This window comes from Silene latifolia, chromosome X, assembly GCF_048544455.1.
Source record: "Silene latifolia isolate original U9 population chromosome X, ASM4854445v1, whole genome shotgun sequence".
NCBI lineage: Eukaryota > Viridiplantae > Streptophyta > Magnoliopsida > Caryophyllales > Caryophyllaceae > Silene > Silene latifolia.
In genome coordinates this window covers 29734923-29742153 of record NC_133537.1, presented here as the reverse complement: position 1 = coordinate 29742153, position 7231 = coordinate 29734923, and the positions used below count along the sequence as shown (strand labels likewise).

Genomic DNA, 7231 nt, shown 5'->3' with positions numbered 1-7231 from the left:
AATTTTAGAAAAAAGTGCAATTTTAATGAAAAAAAGTGTAATTCTAACAAAAAAAGGTGTAATTTTAATAGAAAAAAGTGTAACTTTAATAAAAATACGTATAAGTTTAATACAAAAAAATGTATATCTAACTCATCTAAGACGATGTATATAATTTAGTAGATATTTTTGTCTATCTTTCACCCATATGAAAAAAAAAAAAAAAAAAAAAAAGGAGATCTAAAACTTTAAGAAAAATGTAATTTTAATAATAGAGAAAAATATAACTTTAACAGAAAAAAGTGTAATTTTAATAGAGAAAGAATGTAACTTTAACGGAGAAAAACGTTACTTTAATAGACGATATTAAAAAAAAAAAAAAAAAAAAAAAAAAAGATCAAACGATCTCGAAAATAATACTGAACGAAAACACATTCTTTTATTCAATCAACAAATGAATATCTTGAACACCACCCACCAACCCTTCTTATTTCATAAAAAGAAAAACAAAGAAAAGTAATGAGAAATTGCAGCAGCCTTAATTCGTGAATACCCCCACCCAGCACACTAATTTCAAAACAAAAAAAATAAAAAAAAAATAAAAAAAAAACCCAACTTATCGTGAACATGAAGAAGAGGAATGAGAAAAACAAAACAAAAAAATAACAACATAACAATACATCCACCACCCAGCACACTAAATTTTAAAAAAAAAAAAAAAAAAAAAAAAAAAAAAAAAAAAAAAAGATGACAGATCTGAAATTCGAAAAAGAGGAGAAGAAAGGGGAGAGCAAAGGCAATGGTTGGGTAGTGGTGGTGTGGTGGGTGGTGTTGTTGGAGGAAGGAGATAGATGGATGGTGGTGTGGTGTGGTGCGGTGGTGTGGTACGATGGTGGTGTTGTGGCGAAAAGGAGGGAAGTGGAGGGAGGCGGCGATGGAGGGAGTCGGCGGTGGAGGTTTGGCGGCAGGGAGGGAGGCGGCGGTGGGTGTAGGTGGTCAGATCTGGAAGAGTGGAAGTGGAGGCGTGGTGGTGGGAGGGTTGGTGACGGTTGTGGTGGGTGGTGTGGTGGTGGTGTCGGGTGGAGAGGAGAGGTGGCCGTGTGGTAGGTGTGCGGGTGCGGGTGCCGCTGGTGGGTTCAATCTTTTCGTGGGGGAGGTACGTGTGGTGGTTCTTTGTGTGATGGTGAGTGGGAGGGTTGGGTTGTGGGGGTGGGCTGCGGGTGGGTGGTGCCCGGTGGGAGGTTTGGTGAGGAAGAGGGCGGGATTTGGTGGTGAGGTCACGGTGGTGGTAAAATGGAGGGAATTTTTTTTATTTTTTAGATTTTGAATTATTTGGGTTTTTTGGATGAGAGAATTATTTGGGTTTTGAATTAATTTGGGTTTTAGAGAGGGAGTAGAGAAGTGAATTGTGTGAATGAGAGAGAAGTTGGTGGAAAAATAAATCTTATATAGTGGATTAAAATTTAATTAGTATGGATTAGTAAAGTAGAGAGGGAAGTGTTTAATTAGACATTAACCATCCTTTTTTGCTTCCAATCTCAACCCTCCATCTTCCTCATCCAATGGCTATAAGGAGGACTTATGGACTCAAGTGTAAGACATGGACTCAAATGATCTTATCACTATATATATATATATATATATATATATATATATATATATATATATATATATATATATATATATATATATATATATATATATATTAAAATAAATTAAGACTTTTCCATTTGCCATTTTTTTTAAATATTCTAGGTACATGGCGGATCCAGACCACTTTTAATGCAACGATTTTTAACGTCAACCCCGATATACCCGAAGTGATGAATTTGACCAACGTATATTTTCTTCCCCGTTATTTGACAATTTTATTATCTATATTTTTTATAAGATTATGTCATCTCTAACTTATTTTATTTCATCAGTCTTACCACTCCTTCAGCAAGTAACCATTTGTGGGCCAAATAAGAAATGTTACCATTGGTATGGTACGGCTGTAACAGCCCTAAATTTTCACACCAAAACGGTAAAGAAGATATGGAAAATTTACGGCTGTCACTCCACACTTAGCTAAAAATGCCAAGTGCAAGGTAAATACAGAGTAACCTTTAAAACAAAGTACATGTCTCAAAACTGTATCAAACAATTAAAACGTTGCAGCGGAAGACTCAAGTCTTACAAAATCCAAAACAATAAATATAACTCAAATCCAACGATATTATAAAAATTATAAATAGATTAAGACGGAGTCTTTATTCAAAATCCTTCCACGCTCGTACTAATCCTCGGATCCAGTATGCACCCATGCAACATTTCAGGCATCTCAATTGTACCTATCAACTGTACCCAAAACATAAATAGGTACAGGTTCCAGTGGGGGAGCGACCCAAAGCATAAGGACGTCAGCAAAAGCTGAGTTTTACGAAAATAAGAAGAAATGATAAATTCATAATAGAACGATATTATAAACTTTACTAGCTCCGAAAATCAGTAAGAAAGGATTATATTCCAAAACCAACATTATCGTAAATCCAGTAACAGTTATTAAATCGTTCGAAATCCATAACTTTCACCACCTGTGTGCCAAGGTCCTACCCTTGACACGGTCTAGAGGCACCACCTGTGCTTTGTTAGACTCATAAAAGTGCGCACCTCTCACATTTGAGCAATCAGTAGGATGGAACCGCCAAAGGAGAAAGTCTAACTACCTAGCGAGTGGGAGGCGGACAATCCCCACCCAAATGAACTCGGGCCAAGAGTTAAAATTTCGGGACAAAATCCCAGGAGCGTCAAAGACGACCTTAAACCTTCTAGACCAGAAGAAAACCAAATTTTCCAAAGCGGCCTAAGCCGAAACCATTCCAATGTGTAATATTCAAAATTTAGAAATACAAGTAAAATTCCTCAATGCCAAAATTATAAAATCAGTTTAAAGATTAAACTGAACATGCTCTTTACTTAAATTTAAAAGGGTAAAAGTCCTTACCTGTCGTGACGATCAACTCAAGTTTAAGCTTGACACAAAAACTCTCTTCAAATCCGCAAGCTACAAATATAAATATCATTACTCGATTACTACACTATTCAATTTGAAAGTAAACCAAACTTGCTATATACGCTCACTATCATTAAACTCGCTCTGAAAATTCACCATGTAAATAACCCACCTCTAAAATTACCTCAAGTGTTCCAATTATACAAATCTCTCAACTACTGTCACCCGTTACCAAGGTCGAGGGATAGAACCATTCGAATATAACACCGAAATTCAACATCTCAGACCAAAAACTGTAATTATAAGAGTTCTCACTCCAACTTAATACCTCAAGTAATACAATCCCACAAATAAACGTCAAATGGTATACAGTGAACGATTAGATTCTCTCGTCAACAATAATTATCATTTAGCATAAAAGAAACAAAGTCATCCCTATAACTTATCAAACCTTACTTACCAACCTAACAATGCCTTTGACTATTAATCACGCATTAGCCTTCATCCATAAAACCCCAACTTGCAAAGAGCCATTTTTCAATTGATAATGCATTGCTTTGCATGTAAGCGATGCTCTCCCGAAACTCGCGAATTAAACAATAGTACCAGATGTTGTTATTAGTAGCACATACAAACATTAACCTTAATACTTCACAATATATCCGCAAGAACCCATGGTAAATTTCACGTAATTGCATCCCGGACAATGGTAATAGTAATAGGGTATAACAAAAGACGCCGACCACTAAAGGTTAAAACGAATTGCTTTTATAAAATTGAGTAAAACAATAGTTGGTTAAGTACTTACAGTTTATTTATAAAGACAGCGAAAAGAAGAGCGATGAGAAATCGTGGTCGGAACTCCAATTGACAGCCATACGGATTGTGAGCGGAAATAGGACGGCGTAAGAAAGAAAGGGATGAATGGTGTGATATGTGAAAAGGAAATAAAGGGTTTACACATTGAGAGGGAGGAGAAAGGTAGGAAACCGGGTGTTTTATGATTAAATAAGATTTTCTTTTTTTTTTCTCTTTAATGATTGAGTCCAAATCAAAGACGGGTTTCAAAATCATCTTTCATCCGCAAGTAATAAAAATAATAATAATTAACTTTGGGAAAGTTCAAAATACATTTGTTCTCAAAACGGGATACTCGGGGATTTTTTTTTTTTTAAATTTTTACAAGAGAAATACCAAAACTATCAAAAATAAGAAAGTAACTGCTTATAAATAACTCCCAAAATAACGTGGTGTTACAACGGCCGTATTAGGTAAGTGTTACCATTGATCTGGTACGGAAGGAGTATTTTATATTCATGAGAAGTTTCTAATTTTTATATAAAAACTTTGACATTTCACTTGGCAAAAAAGTATCATTAAAAAAATTATTAAAATAATATAATTAGCTTCGTGGTAAAAAATTTTATCATTAGAGTATAGATTTCATATTATTTGCACATACTAAAACTTCTTAGTATGTAAAATTGTGTAATTTTTAGTATGTTTTGTCCCACATTGGAAAATCACGTAGGTGTGGTGAATATACTACATATAAATAGTAGAATTGTCCGACATCGAAAGATTAGTATAAGGTGATGTGATCCTATGATTATAAATAAGAGGCATATTTGGAACTTATGTATCCACCCAAAATTTTTTGAGTCTCATAAATATTGTTTTAAAGAGCTCTTAAGATTTTCTATCATTATCTACGATATAATATAAAAAATAAAGTGGAAATCGTTGGGAACTACCCGGGAAAAAGTTAAGAACATGAACAAAAAAATAAAAAAATACAAAACTAAAGGTTTTACTAATGGTAGTCTCCTAACACAGTACAAACTAAAGATTTTACTAATGGTTGTCTTCTGAATTCAGTAATTGAGCGTTAATGAGTCGTTATATGTACGATGTAGAGATCCATATCTATTGATCGAGACTAAGTGGTTTTACCTTCAAAGAAAAATAATATGTACTATACAATAGTGATTTTTTTAAGAAGAGACATGTACTTCTTGATATGTTATATCTTTCACATTGAAAAATAATGTAGGCATGATGAACATACTACGTCTAAATAATTAAATTATGTATCTCACATTGAAAGAATAGTATACGGTAGGGTAATTCTATAAATATAAATATGAGGCATCCTTGAAACTTAGGTATTAACCCAACATTTTTTGATATAATATGTACTTTTTAGTATGTTATATGTCCCACATTGAAAAATAATGTAGGTGTGGTGAATATATTATGTATATATATATATATATAGATAGATAGAGAGAGAGAGAGAGAGAGAGAGAGAGAGAGAGAGAGAGAGAGAGAGAGAGAGAGAGAGAGAGAGAGAGAGAGAGAGAGAGAGAGAGAAAAGAGATCATGTAAGGCCATGTATATGTATTGAGTCCATAAGTCCTATTATGAGCCATTGGATGGAGAGAGATGGAGGGATGAGATGAACCCACTCAAAGTCATTATAGAAGCTAATTAACACACTTTACTAATCCACCCTAATTAACCACTAATTTACTATATATTTGTTTTCTACCCACCCATTTCTCTCTCATCTCACACATTTCACTCTTCTTTTCTCTCAAAACCTCAATAAAAAAAAACCCAAAAAATCCAAATAAATAAAAAAACCCAAAAAATCCAAATAAATAAAAAAACCCAAAAAATCCAAATTAATAAAAAAATCCAAAAATCAAATTCCAAACATATCAAAAACCCAAAAAATCTAAATAAATAAAAAAATCCAAATAAATCCAAAAACGCAAATAAATCATTCATTTCTCTCTTCCTCATTCACCACCACCCATCACTATCCCACCCGACACCACCCACCGACCACCGCCACCGCCACCTCCACCTCCACCACCGTCGTAGGTAAATTATATAAACTCGTTTTTTTTTTCCAGATTTTGCGTCTCGATTTTTTTGGTCACTTTTTTTTTTTTTTTTTTTTTTTAAATTTTTTTTTCTTCAGATTTTGTGTTAAATTTGTTTTTTGTGGTCGGTTTATTCTATTTGTTAATTTTTGTTAATTTTTATTAGTTTTTGTTGTTATTATTTCTTTTCAAATCTCTTCTTGTTATACGTTTTTTTTTTAAAAAAAATTCGGGTTTTAAATATCGTTTTTTTTGGTGATATAATTTTTTTCATCTAAGATCTACTAAAATATTTTTCATAAAATTTGTTGTTAAAATTTTTATATAAAAATGATATAAAATGACTAAAGTATACACAGCTATGGACAAAAGTTATACAAAAATGGTCTAAAGCTATACAAAAATTGACTAAAGTTATACAAATAAGGACTAAAGTTATACAAAAATTGACTAAAGTTATACAAATATGGACTAAAGTTATACAAATAAGGACTAAAGTTATACAAAAATTGACTAAAGTTATACAAATATGGACTAAAGTTATACAAATAAGGACTAAAGTTATACAAAAATGGACTAAAGTTATACAAAAATGGCCTAAAGTTATACAAATAAGGACTAAAGTTATACAAATAAGGACTAAAGTTATACAAAAATTGACTAAAGTTATACAAAAATTGACTAAAGTTATACAAAAAAAGACTAAAGGTATACAAATTTAGTCTAAAGTTATACAAAGTTATACAAAGTTATACAAAGTTATAACTTTAGTCAATTTTTGTATAACTTTAGTCAATTTTTGTATAACTTTAGTCCTTATTTGTATAACCTTAGTCCATATTTGTATAACTTTAGTCAATTTTTGTATAACTTTAGTCCAGTTTTGTATAACTTTACTCCATATTTGTATAACTTTAGTCCATTTTTGTATAAAATTATGTTACTTTAGTAAAAAAATTGTGCAACATTAGCCGTAAATAGTACAACTTTAGTCCATAATAGTATAAATTCAGTCATTTTTTGTATAACTTTAGTCCAAATTTGTATAACTTTAGTCAAAAATTGTATAACTTTAGTCCATAATAGTATAACTTTAGTCTAATTTTGTGTAACTTTAGTCAAAAATTGTATAACTTTAGTGCATAATAGTATAACTTCAGTCATTTTTTGTATAACTTTAGTACAAATTTGTATAATTTTAGTCCAAAATTGTATAACTTACACAAATTTGTCAGTGAAGTTGCATTGTATAACTTCAGTCATTTTTTGTATAACTTTTGTCCAAATTTGTATAACTTTAGTTCAAAATTGTATAACTTTAGGAATATAAATTCAGATTTGAAACCAACACAATAAGAAGATGAGA

The 7231-nt window shown here is 31.8% G+C and overlaps 1 long non-coding RNA gene across 1 annotated transcript; it reads right to left on the bottom strand.

Moving 5' to 3' along the window:
- Positions 1 to 2102: 2102 nt before the first annotated feature.
- On the bottom strand, positions 2103 to 4059 carry LOC141621316 (uncharacterized). The gene is made up of 3 exons (XR_012532217.1): positions 3783 to 4059; positions 2966 to 3025; positions 2103 to 2319 (listed from the first exon to the last, which is right to left on the bottom strand). It is a non-coding gene; the product is annotated as an uncharacterized LOC141621316 (long non-coding RNA).
- Positions 4060 to 7231: the final 3172 nt, after the last annotated feature.